Genomic DNA, 14,655 nt, shown 5'->3' on the forward strand with positions numbered 1-14,655 from the left:
CCCTAATCCAATTGAAAGGTTGTGGCATGACCTTAAAAAGGCTGTTCATGCTCGGAAACACTCCAATGTGGCTGAATTACAATAATTCTGTAAAGATGAGTGGGCCAAAATTACTCCAGAGTGTTGTAAAACACTCATTGCCAGTTATTGCAAATGCTTGATTGCAGTTGTTGCAGCTAAGGGTGCCCAACCAGTTATTAGGTTTAGGTGGCAATCACTTTTCACACAGAGCCATCTAGGTTTGGATTTATTTTTCTTTTTTTAAAGGGAATCTGTCAGCAGGGTTGTGCTTGAATAACCCCAGTGCTATAAGCCCCAGTGGTCGCCGCTCATAGCAAGTGAGCAATTCTACTACATAGAGGTGATCTGACCATCGCCTCTATGTAGCAGAGCCGATAGAGTTGTGGCAGCTTCTAGTCTCCAATGGAGACTATTGAAGCATGCCAAAAGTATAAAGAAAATGTTTTTAAAAATATTTAAAAAAATAAAAAACATGAGTTCAAATCACCCTCCTTTTGCCCCATCTAATATATAAAGCTCAAGTGTGTGTATTTAGGGTGACCGGATCTCATATGGGGGGAAAAAATGTCAGAATCTTGTTCGTCTGAACCCCAACCCCACAAAACGATTCCCCTTTCCAGATATTGAGAGAGCCAAAATTTGAGCTCGATCAAACGACGTTAACCCGTGCCGGTCGTCGCTCAAAGTTTGAAAAAATCCAAATTGAGGTATTTTAAGATTTAGGTATTTTGCATAGTCTGTTAGACTATAAAGAATGTGACAACAACATTGCAGAAATAGCCCTGACCAAATTTTCGAACCATTTGTGGTATTTGAATGCAGAGTTGGTGGGATTATCGTTTTTTGATCCCACCATTACAGACAATGAAAAGTTGTTAATGGCTAATAAATTGCTCAGTAGCACAGATGAACCATCAGAGCACGCTAACCTACATGAGTTGATAATTTTACATAGTTATCTAATCTATTCTAGAGCTTTTGTTAAAGTAGTTTTTGAAACGTCAGAATATAATGCTCGGCATTTGCTTACAACTTGCAGGACATATTGCTTTTGTTCTTCATCTTTTGTCAGAAGGTCGTTAAAGTCGGTTACTTCCTACCTCTTTTAATTTTTCTTTCCTAACTTTTGGATTTACAACCCTAGCGTGCTCTGATGGTTCATCTGTGCTACTGAGCAATTTATTAGCCATTAACAACTTTTCGCTGATGTCATCATAGGTTGCAAGCCCCGCTGCTCATTATGATGTCATAATGGTTGACTATGGGATGGAGGAGGTGTGATGGGTATATGGGCACTGGACTATGGGATGGAGGATATGTATGACGGGTATATGGGCACGGGACTATGGGATGGCGGATATGTATGATGGGTATATGGGCACGGGACTATGGGATGGAGGATATGTATGATGGGTATATGGGCATGGGACTATGGGATGGAGGATGTGTGATGGGTATATGGGCATGGGACTATGGGATGGAGGATGTGTGATGGGTATATGGGCACTCGACTATGGGATGGAGGATATGTATGATGGGTATATGGGCACGGGCCTATGGGATCGTGGATATGTATGATGGGTATATGGGCACGGGACTATGGGATGGAGGATAATTATAATTTGCTATAACTAACCACAGTTAGTTACTATGCCCGGGCAGCACCGGGTTCTTCAGCTAGTTCAAAATAAAACAATAAAAATAAACTCAAACATACACATATATGGTATCACCATGTTCAGAATCGACTGATCTATCTTTAAAAAAAGGATTAACCTGATCGCTAAACATCGTAATGAGAAAAAAGTCAAAACACCAGAATTACGTTATTTTGTCGCTGAGACATTGCATTAAAATGCAATAACGGGTGATCAAAAGATCATATCGGCAACAAATTGGTATCATTAAAAATGTCAGCTTGGCGCACAAAAAAAATAAGCCCTCACCCAACCCTAGATCATGGAAAATGGAGGTGCTATGGGTATTGGAAAATGGTGCATTTTTTTAACAAAGTTTGGAAAAAATTTTCACCACTTAGATAAAAAAGAACCTAGGCATGTTTGGTGTCTATGAACTCGCAATGACCTGGAGAATAATAATGGCAGGTCAGTTTTAGCATTTAGTGAACCTAGTAAAAAAAATCCAAATAAAAAAGTGTGGGATTGCACGTTTTTTGCAATTTCACCGCACTTGGAATTTGTTTCCTGTTTTCTAGTACATGACATGGTAAAACCAATGATGTCTTTCAAAAGTACAACTTGTCCCACAAAAACAAGCCCTCACACAGCAATATTGACAGAAAAATAAAAAAGTTATGGCTCTGGAAAGGAGGGGAGTGAAAAACGAAAGCGCAAAACTGAAAAAAGCTCCGGGGGTTAAGGGGTTAACTATCCAGATTTTTTGGGGATTCTCTCTCAGGCAAAAAAAATCCAGAAAATTCTTATCTTCTTGTGCTGATAACTTTATTTTTCAAAAGGTAGAAGAGACAACAAGAGGACTTTCAATCTTGGACCTAATTCTGACCAATTGGGAGGAAATGGTTGAAGGAGTAAAGGTGGCTGGGAATTTAGGAGGCAGCGTTCATGCTATTCTCGAATACTGGATTACCGTTGGGGGAAGACCAGTGAGGATTCAGACTTTAAGGTTGGATTTCAGAAAGGCAGATTTTAATGGATTCAGAAATAGGTTACTAATGTCCAATGGCTGAATGTTCTAAAACAGGGTTCCCCAACTCCAGGCCAACCAACAGATCATGTTTTCAAGATTCCCTTTGTATAGCACAGGTGAAGCAATTATCACCTGAGCAATACTAAGGAAATCCTGAAAACATGACCTGTTGGTGGGCCTTGAAGACTGGAGTTGGGGATCCCTGTTCTAAAAGACAGAAATGTCCAAGAAGGATGTGAGATTTTGCTAATTGAACTTCTCACTAGCAATCTCAAAAAGAAGGAAGAATTGGAAGCATTTAAAGAAACTAGAATGGATAAACACAGAACTTAAACACTTGTTAAAAAGGAAAAAAAGAAATGTATATTTAATTGAAAGAAGGGGGTATATTTAAAGAAGAACATAATGCAGTTTGCAGGGAATGCAGGGCAAGCATTAGAAGATCTAAAGCCAGTAATGAAGTGAGGCTTGCAGGGATGACCAATAAAAAGGATTTTGTGATTTTAGCAAAATAAAAGTCAAAGATGCTATAAGATTTTTACAGGATGAAATGGGTGAAGTGTTCAAAAATGATCTTGAGAAGGCCAAACTTTTAAATTCCTATTTTGCATCTGTGTTCTCTAAGAAAACAATTGTAACATCCATTGATCTTCACTGTGCTATCGAAAGAATAAAATAAAACATGCTGTCTATGAACAGACAAATGGAGAGGGAACACTTAGCTAATTTAAATGAATTTAAATCTCCAGATCCAGGTGAATTATATCCTAGGGTATTGAAAGAGTTAGCAGAGGAAATTGCAGAACTACTAGCCAGAATCTTTAAAAAAATTCTGGATAACAGGAGAAGTTCTAGAAGATTGGAGAAGGGCAACTGTTGTCCCTATCTTTAAAAAGAAAGAAGATACAGCCAGGAAACTTCTGCCCAGTGAGCCTTACTTCTATACCAAGAAAGAACAAATTTTTAAACAGCATGTATGTAAGTTCTTGGATAATAATACAGTAATTAACTAGTGCCGGCATGGGTTTGTAGCAAACAAATCATACCAGACTAATCTAATTTCCTTCTATGATGGAATCACTGACTCGGTGGATCAGGGAAATGTGGTAGACATAGTAGATCTCGACTTCAGCACAGCATTTGATAAAGTATCTCATTTTATCCTTATGGAAAAATTGACCAAGTAAGGGATTGACAAGACTACGGTTAGATGGCTTCATAACTGACTCAGTGATGATACTGAAAGAGTGGTAATAAATGAGGGTGATGGTGATCAATGAGTGAATATGCTGCCACAAAAGGTGGCAAGTTCTTTTTCAATGGAAGTCTTCAAACAGAGACTGGACTGACATCTGTCTGATATGGTTTAGTGAATCCTGCATTGGACACAATGACCCTTGAGGTTCCTTCCAACTTAAACATTCTATGATTCTATGATTCAAAATGGTTGTACATCCAAATGGTGCAGTGTTTAAAGTGGGGTGCCACAAAGCTCTTTCCTGGCCCCAGTGCTGTTTAACATTTTCATAAATGATCTAGATAAGGGAAACTAATCAAATTAATCAAATTTGTAGTCTATGCAAAGTTTGGAGGGATGAACAGGGGATTGGACAAGATGATCTTTGAGGTTCCTTCTAACTCTAACATTCTATGATTCCATGAGAGCAATGTTGAATAGAAAAGAGGTGTGTGTGCATGACATTTGCTGAATTCATTGTCTATGGGACTGTCAGAAATTGGTTCCAGAGGTTGTACCCCCATGATTGCTACATTATCCCTATCTTATGATAAAGGGATGTTTCTAAAATCTGGCACTATCTCTTTAAAAATGAATTTAAAAATAACATTAACATGTTATGTAAATAAAGGATATTAACCCGTAGATATAAGGTTAGCGTGCAGCTTAATAGCTTTCTAAAGTTTCCCTGCAGCCTCACTGAGAGCCCTGCTGTCAGGAGGATATGAACTTTATTCCTGCCAGAAGCATCAAGCTTTTAGTCATAGGGGTGACATCCTTGACACTGACTGACAGCTCACTCTAATCGTGAGCTGACTGTCAGTCATTGGAAAGGGTGTGGATTAGAGTTGAGTGAAATGGGTCGGTCAAATTCAAAAATAGCCGACTTTAGCTAAAGTCGATTTTCGCCAATCGAAACCACAGCGTGAGGTCGGCCATGAGGTCGCCGATTAGAGCACCAAAGTCGAGTCTCAAATAATGCTTCCAGTGCTTTTTATCAGGCAATGATGGAGGACGCACACTATGGGCAACACGATGACATGGGCAGCGGCCACCACCATCTTAGAGAAGTGCATTGAAGTAATTGGCTGGCTTTGTGTGGCGTCACAGTGGGTATAAAAGACTGTGACCGCCGACCGCCATCTTACTTCTGCCGATCTTACAATAGGGAGAGGTGCTGCTGCTGCTCATTCTGAATAGGGAGAGCTTTAGGCAGGGAAGAAGAAAAAAAAACTGCTTCTGCTGATAGCGCTTTTCAGTGTAATTAGTGTGCAGTGAAAGGGGAGGATTTTTGTTGTGCGCAGAAGCGCTGGTGGTGATTAGGCTGCCTTTTAAGGCTATCTGATAGCTGCATTGCTGTGTGCACACTGCTGTTCAAACTGCTTTTTTCAAAGCACTTCAACTTTTATTATTTTGTCCTGGTGAGTTACTAAGCGTTCATTTTTTCACACATCGTATAGTGGTGTACGCTCCTCACACACAACAGTGTACCGGCTGGTATCACGGATAAATAGAAGCTATCTGGGTGTCACTCTGGAAAAAAAAGCCGAGGAGTTTTTCTGTTTTTCCAGACCTACACCTTACAGTGCTGTCCGCTTTTCAAACAGTTTCGTATATCTGCTGTTTGATGATGGCCAAAACTAGACAGAGACAGCGTGTGTCAATCCCTATACAAAAAGACGGAGATTGGCAATTTTCCATACACACACCGTATAGAGTTGTGCGATTCTCAAACAGTGTTGTATATCTGCCGTTCACATTACAGTCACATCTATACAGAGTCAGTGTGTGTGTTTGACACTCCATAAATACATATGCGGAAATTGTTAGTTACACAAAAAATGTATACAGCTGTACACTTTTGATACAGTTCCGTATATCTGCTTGTTGGATTACGGTCAAATACATACTGTGAGAACGTCTGTGACTAACAAAATATATACGGAGATTTAATTTTTTTAATACACCTTACACAGCTGGAGCCACCTCAAACAGTACCATCTCTCTGCTGGAATTTTTGATACATTTTCCCAAACATGAAGAAGTATGGTGGAAGAGGCTGCGGACGTGGGCAGGGGGGTGCAGCTGGTACTGATGGTTGTGGTGCATCGGCTGGTTCTGGCAAAAGCACAATAGCAGCTAAGGCAGGAGGTGTTGAGCCTGCATCATCGTCTGGCCCAAGAAGGCCTGTAAGGTTGCCTTTTCTTGGAGTAGGAAAACCACTTTTAAAGCCGGAGCATCAGAAACAGGTTTTGGCGTACATTGCCAAAACAGCCACCAGCTCTATTGCCCCCTCTTCTGAACGTTCGAAACCTGTGAGCACAGAGTCGTCAATGCAGGGCTCTGGTCAGGAAAAATACCTTTCCTTGTGTCCTTCACCCCCACCAAAAGTTAAGGATGCGGCAGCCCACACTTCAGATTACCCTATGGAGCTCTTTTCACATTCCATGCCTGGGTTATCCAATCAAATCCAGAATTCCCTAGTCCAAGATGAATTTGACATGGAGTGCACTGATGCACAGCCACTGCTAGATGATTCTGCTGGTACATCGACCCAGAGCACTACATTGCCCTCGCAGTCTATTGAGCCAGAATCTGACCCTGATGAAACTCAGGTGCCCCTTCCTACATACTATACCACCTTCTACGGTGACACAGAGGAAGATAAAGAGGAAGGTGCAGATGACTTTGAAGAGGAGGTGATGGATAACCCAGTTCTTGACCCGGATTGGCATCCAATGGGGGAGGAGGGTGGCGCCGGCAATGGTTCAGATAAGGAGAAGGATCCGCAGCAGGAATTGACATCACAGCAGCGGTTATTTGCTAGGCCCATAGCTGTCCAAAAACGTGGAACAAAAACTAAAAGAGTTGAAGGACAGCTTGGCCAGACGGTCAACTTAGCACAGCATGCAAGGCCAGAAAATGTATACCATAGTAGGAAGAGTGCAGTGTGGCACTTCTTTGTCCAAAATCCTACTGATGAGGTAAAGGTTACCTGTAAGAAGTGCGGAAGGACCTTTAGCCGAGGTAAACAATTTGAATACCAGTTGCATGCTTAGACATTTAATCACTATGCACTTGCAAGCGTGGACAGACTACAATACCTCAGGTAGCACATGTGCACCTGGTCCGACTGAAGATAGCCAGCAACGCTCCATCGCTTCCTCCACTGTAAGACCACCGCCACCATTAAGCACACCACCAGCACTAAATGTGGACGTGTCTTCACAAGGCCAAAGCACTCAGGGAATCACGATGGTTTTGCAACACAACACTGAGTCTAGGCTATCACCACCAATACCATCACCAACCCCCTCTCACTCCATCCGGTCCACCGCTACTTCCCCCATATGCAGTTCTCCAGTCCAGCTCACCCTACCAGACACTCTGAGTAGGACAAGAAAGTACTCATCCTCTCATCCGCGTACACTTTGTTTGAACGCCTACACTACCAAACTAATCTCATTAGAGATGATGCCCTACCGTTTGGTTGAAAGTGAAGCTTTCCACGACCTCATGGCCAACACTGTCCCACGCTATGACCTACCCATTTGGCACTTCTTTTCTCAAAAAGCCATCTCTGCCCTCCACCAGCATGTGAAAGACCGCATTGTCCATGCACTAAAACTGTCAGTGAGTGGAAAGGTGCACCTCACAAAAGATGAATGGACCAGTAGGCATGGCCAGGGCCGTTGCGTGTCCATCACTGCGCACTGGGTTAATTTGGTGGATGCAGGTTCCACTGGGGACAGTGGCGGTGGAACAGTGCTGCCTAGCCAACGGTATAGGAAACAGTTGGCTGTAGGCTTTCAATCCTCCTCCTCTATCAGCGAAAGCTCGTCCACAGAGTGCAGTCGCACGAGCACTCCATCCGCAGCTGGCAGTGTTGCACACGAGGTGTCCCACTATCGAACAGCTAGTGGTAAGCGTCAGCAGACTGTGTTAAAGATGATGTCTTTGGGTGACAATAGACACACCGCGGAGGTACTGGCCGACTACTTGCAGCGACAAACTGAGTCATGGCTGGGCAGTCTACATCTTGAGGCATGCAAGACAGTCAATGATAACGGCCGTAATTTTGTGGCAGCCATAGCCCGTGCAAAACTCACACACATACCTTGCCTGGCTCACACTTTGAACCTGGTGGTGCAGTGCTTCCTTAATAAATATCCAGAGTTAACAGCCCTGCTCCATAAGGTGCGAAGACTGTGCTCGCACATCCGTTGCTCAAACGTCCACTCCACTTGTATGCAGAAGCTGCAGTGATTGCTCCACCACCCCAAGCACCGCCTAATCATAGATGTTGCAACAAGGTGGAACTCCACCCTGCACATGGTTGAGCGGCTGTGCGAACAGAGGCAGGCTGTAATGCATTCGTGGGAGGATACACGGGCAGGCAGTTTGAGGGAAGACATGGAATTGTCTGGTGTGCAGTGGTCAAAGCTGAAAGACCTCTGTAAAGTCCTTCAGTGTTTTGAGGAAGGTACACGGCTGGTAAGCGCAGACGACGCCATCATAAGCATGAGCATCCCACTTATGCATCTGCTCATGCAAAGTTTGACGCACATTAATGATCAGGCATCTGCAAAGGAGGAGGAGGGAAGCCTTGATGACAGTCAGACATTGTCTGGTCAGGGAACTGTCCTGGATGAGGTGGAGGAAGAAGAGGAGGAGGAGGATGAGGGGGATGATTATTTTGGGCAGGAGGATGCTTCTCAGGGGGCAAGAGAAAATGTTGGCGTTCCAAGGTCAGGTACAGGGTTTCTGCATGACTGTAAGGATGTGGATTTGCCAGAAAGTGCTCCTCCACCCACCACTGGCAGTGCATCATTGACACCTGGAACATTGGCCCACATGTGCGATTATGCCTTGCAAATCCTAAAATGGGACCTCCGCATTGCCAAAATGATGAGGGATGACGACTACTGGCTGGCCAGCATCCTCCATCTATGCTACAAAGGCAAATTCCACAACATTATGCCACAGGAGAAGCTAGAGATAATATTGGCTAACAAACCGTTTGTTTGAGGCTTTCCCAGCACACAGCAGTGGTGCTGGTTCTCCCACGAGCCGTAGTGGGCACAATGGAAGAGATGTTCGTGGTGCACACAGCCGAAGTGGCGTTGGAGACAGGGGTTTATTGACCATGTTGTGGAATGATTTCTCAAGTACCGCTCACACTACTGCTAATACTGCACCGATTAAAAGTGACAGGAGACAGCAGTTGTCAACTATGGTTACAAACTACTTCTCCTCCCATATCAATGTTCTCCCTCACAGGTCATTCCCCTTTGACTATTGGGCCTCTAAACTGGACACCTGGCCTGAATTGGCACAATATGCTTGCCCTGCAGCTAGTGTGTTATCTGAAAGAGTCTTCAGTGCTGCTGGATCAATCCTGACAGAAAAAAGGACCCATCTGTCTGCCCAAAATGTTGATGATCTAACCTTCATTAAAATGAACCATGCATGGGTTCCAAAGGATTTTGTCCCACCTTCCCCTGATGACACTTAGGTTGCCAGAAATCTGCCTCGCTTTTGTCCTCCTCTTCCTCGGACTTGCCCAATTCCGCCCTTTCCAGCAGCTGAATGTCCAGCCAACACATCAACATATGCCATTTTTTAAACCTCCCTAAGTGGGCTTCCCACCCACCCCCCCAATGGCTGGGGTCAACACCTGGCGCACCCGGGCAAGTGCCGTTGCTCTGAACAGGTGGATGGGCCCACAGATGGCCGACAGCACTGGCACAGGGCCCCTCATAGTACAATACAGTGTCTCTAACGGTGGGGGGGCCCACTCGCCGTCAAACACACCAGCGTACTATGAGGGGCCCTTTGCCAGTACCGTCAACCACGAGTGTGCCCTCCCTGTTTGGTCATGGCCACAAGTTGCAATACTTACCTCTCCCTGCTCCACCGCTGTGTGGTCTGGGCAGTTAAATCCTTCACAGGGATGGCCACTAGAAATTTGGTGTATTGATCGATGATGGTTAAGATGTAGCTATGCCCTGTCCTGCTGGCCTCTACCTTCAGATGATCAATGGCTACCATTTGTAATGGACGTCAGCTTACAAGCGGATGCAGTGGTGCTTTATGATCACCTTTCACAGTTGTGATAGCCACAGACATGTGACATTCCTGCCCCCATTTTTCAATGTCTCCTCTCAAGCCAATCCAATAGAATCGCCTATGGTCTGGTCGTTCTGTCTGTCACGGTCCTGTTAAGGTTGGTGTGCAGCCACCACTGAGCAAGGACTCACCCACACTGCAGAGGGGCCCGGGGTCAGACACGGCCGGATAGTTCAAGGAAACAGGACCTGGAGAACCGAAAGTAAGTGAGCAGTGAAGGACCTACGGTCATGTGACCACAAGGGGGCGGGGCTTAGCATCCTGCTATAAGAGATAGGCAGAACACTAATACAGGAATTCTCAAAGTCAGACAAACTGGTTCATACACAGAGATAACAGTAAAGTACCAGGGATGAGACAGAACGGAGAGTCGGGGCCAGGCAGTGGTCAAAGCCAAACAGACATAGAAGGTACCAAGCAGAATCCAACAAGCAGTATCCAGAGAACAGACCGAGTCATACACAGAGTATCAGATAAACAAGAACGCAGCACAAACACACTCAGGGGTCACCACACTATGCCAAGGGCGAAAGTATAACTGAAGGGGATTGGAGCTTCCTGAGGCTATAAGAATCCTTTCCCAGAACCAGGGAGAGGCCACAATCATAAGCCCCAGGTGTGCAGGTAAGCCTGCACTGCGATCACAACCTTTAACCCCAGAAATGCCAGTCATCATCACTGGTTCCAGATGTTAACCCCACATGTGCGAGTCAAACCCGCTCTGAGATCATGACACTGTCTTTTGCATTCCAAAATGACCAGACACATCATGATAGGCAGTGAGGACCATGTCTACATCTCTCCCTGTGATCACAATTTGATGGAGACGAGTAACGGTGATGTGATCCATGCTACTGCGATAAAGCAATACTTTCTTCAGCAAAGAACCGTTTTCACTGTCTCCACAGACACAGTAATTGAGGGTCTGCATCGCCTCTGCAACATCTACCGGGAGTTTTTCCCACGATGAGTAATTCCCAAATTTCTGCTAACACTTGACTTTCCGTCTGTACTTGTATCCATTTAGTTTCCAGTAGCGGAGAGTCTGGACTGGCTTACTGAGATTGAAATATATACAAAGATTTAAAAGTACCACAACACTGTATACTGTTGTACGCTTTGACTACCTTTCCCTTTTTCTACTTGTTAAATTGTAATACATACTGAACCTGTGAGTGTCTGTGTCTGACTCCGGAAGTATAGACGGAAATTTACAATTACCCCTAGACTGGATACACCTGGTATGTGCTGATACAGTACCTTTGTTCAAAATTTTGCTTTACGATATCATCCATAGTGAGTGAGTGTGTGTGGTTTACGCCTTCTGTATATACGATGAATCAGAGATAATAATTTTTACCCTATACTCGATACAGCTTGTATCTTGTTATACAGTACCTTTGTTCGACATTTAGTATTATGGTTAAATCCATACTGAGTAAGCGTCTGACACTGACTATAGGACTATGTATACAGAGATTTCAATTGTACCCTATAATATATATACTTGCTATCTTGTTATCCAGTACCTTTTTTACAACATTTTTTATTATGGTCAAACCCAGACTGAGTGAGCGTCTGAGGGTGACTCCGGAAATATATACTGAGATTTCAAATTTGGCCAACACTGTATACTTTACAGCTGTACGCTTGTGTTACATTACCCATTTGCAGCTTTTCATATTCTTGTGTAATCCATACTGGGCAAGAGAGCGTTTGTGTCTGCCTCCTGAAATGTATACGGAGATTCAGAATGTTTACACTATACTATATATACCTTGTATCTGGTGATACTGTACCCTTTTTCACCTTTTTATTTTATTGGGTAATCCATACTGAGCCTGTGAGCGTCTGTGTATGACTCATGAAATATATACGGAAATTTAGAGTTATCCCTAGACTGTATAGAGCTGTACGCTTCTGATACAATACCATATATCTGCTGGTATTTTGGGTCAGTTTTCTAAAACATGAAGAAGTATGGTGGAAAAGGACGTGGACGTGGGTGTGGGGGGCCACCTGATACTGATGGTGGTGGTGCATCTGCTGGCAGTGCCAAAAACACAATAGCAGCTAAGGCAGGAGGTGTTGAGCCTGCATCATGGTGTAGCTCTGGATGGCCTGTAAGGCTCCGTTTTCTAGGAGTAGGTAGACTGCTTTTAAAGCCGGAGCATCAGGAACTGTTTTTGGCTTACATTGCTGAAACAGCCTCCAGCTCTATCGCCTCCTCTTCTGTAGTTTAAAAAAATGCAAGCACTGAGTCGTAAGTGCATGCTTCTGGTAAGGAGCAATCACTTTCCTTGTGTCCTTCACCCACACCAAAAGTGAAGCATGCGGCAGCACACAGTTCAAATTACTCCATGGAGCTCTTTTCACATACCATGCCTGTGTTAATTAAAAATGGGGCCCATCATATACTGGAGCATTAAAAATGGGGGACATCATACACTGGAGCATCATCCATGAGGCCCATCATATACTGGAGCATTCTAAATGGGGCAGATCAGACACTGGAGCAGCATCTATGGGGCACATGATACACTGGAGCATTAGAAATGGGGCCCATTATATATGGAGCATTATTAGGGCCCATAAGACACTGGAGCATTATCCATGAGGCCCATCATACACTGGAGCATCATCCATGAGGCCCGTCATATACTGGAGCATTCCAAATGGGGCAGATCAGACACTGGAGCAGCATCTATGGGGCACATGATACACTGGAGCATTAGAAATGGGGCCCGTTATAAATAGAGCATTATTAGGGCCCATAAGACACTGGAGCATCATCCACGAGGCCCATCATACACTGGAGCATCATCCATGAGGCCCATCATATACTGGAGCATTCCAAATGGGGAAGATCAGACACTGGAGCAGCATCTATGCGGCACATGATACACTGGAGCATTAGAAATGGGGCCCGTTATATATGGAGCATTATTAGGGCCCATAAGACACTGGAGCATCATCCACGAGGCCCATCATACACCGGAGCATCATCCATGAGGCCCATCATATACTGGAGCATTCCAAATGGGGCAGATCAGACACTGGAGCAGCATCTATGGGGCACATGATACACTGGAGCATTAGAAATGGGGCCCATTATATATGGAGCATTATTAGGGCCCATAAGACACTGCAGCATCATCCATGAGGCCCATCATATTCTGGAGCATTCCAAATGGGGGACATCAGACACTGGAGCAGCATTTACAGAGCCCATTAGACACTGGAGCATTAGAAATGGAGCCCATTATATATGTAGCATTATTAGGGCCCATCATACACTGGAGCATCATCCATGAGGCCCATCATATACTGGAGCATTCCAGATGGGGGACATCAGACACTGAAGCAGCATTTACGGGGCCCATTATACACTGGAGCATTAGAAATGGTGGCCATTATATGTGGAGCATTATTTTGGCCCATAACACACTGGAGCATCGTCCATGGGGACCATCATATACTGTAGCATTATGTGGAGCTCATCATATACTGTATGGAACATTATATGTGGCCAATTTTTCTGTATGGTGAAATATATGGGGCTCATTATTCTGAATGGCGCACAATGTGGTGGCCATAATACTGTATGGTGTAATATACTGTCCTTTTTTTGAGCTATTGTACAACTTAAAATAGATCAGTCATGTCATGTAAACAGTGAAGTATTTGTCATTGTACTATACCTATATTTCTGTGCCGTATCGGAGCATCATGAGTTGTGGTATGTGTTAAAGGGGCGCACTGACACTCTTTGGCCCAGGGCACATGAAAACCTGGAGCCCGCCCTACCCCCCACAACTTTAGCCAAATAACCCCCTGTTTTCAATGCGTAACAATTATTATTAAGTAAATTAAGGTTGACAAGCTTCAGTAATAAGAATTGATGTTTTTGGCATTGAAATGGGCACTGTAGGTGTGTTTACTGTCCTCCACTCCCTGCCGACTTTGCTTCCCCATTGACTTGCATTGGGTTTCGTGTTTCAGTCGGCCTCCGACTTTTCCCTATAGTCGGCCGATTTCGTTCGACCTGACTTTTGAGAAAGTCGCGTTTCATGAATCCCGACTCGACCCTAAAAAAGGCAGTCGCTCATCTCTAGTGTGGATACAGCTTCCACTCACTATGCACTGAATGGTGACTGCAGCCTCCCATGCTGGCCTACTCCTATGATTGAAAGCTCAATGTTGCAGGGAGGAATAAAGTTAATTTACTTCCGGCAGCAAGGCTCTTAGGGCATGCATCTGCCAATTGCTATATGCCATTAACCTGTAAATTAACCCCATATCATAATAGGATTTTCTTATATAGCAGGTTCCCTTTAACCTACATATGAACAGTAGCTTTTATAAAGAAAGCTTAGAGCCTCTTAGTATTTTATATATTGCTTTAGATGTACTGCCTATAATTATTTCCTTTTTTCAATAAATGTTTTACATATATTTTAATGGGGTATTATAAAATTATATATTTTTCTGAAAGACAGATTTTTAATGGGCTTTTGTCTTACAGACCTAAAACACAGTAGCTGCCTTAGTTTTTATATTTTATATACTTTTAGGATGTTACAAATGTTATTTAAAACCAT

Source organism: Dendrobates tinctorius, unplaced genomic scaffold (genome assembly GCF_039654945.1).
Source record: "Dendrobates tinctorius isolate UK_male_01 unplaced genomic scaffold, ASM3965494v1 ptg000064l, whole genome shotgun sequence".
NCBI lineage: Eukaryota > Metazoa > Chordata > Amphibia > Anura > Dendrobatidae > Dendrobates > Dendrobates tinctorius.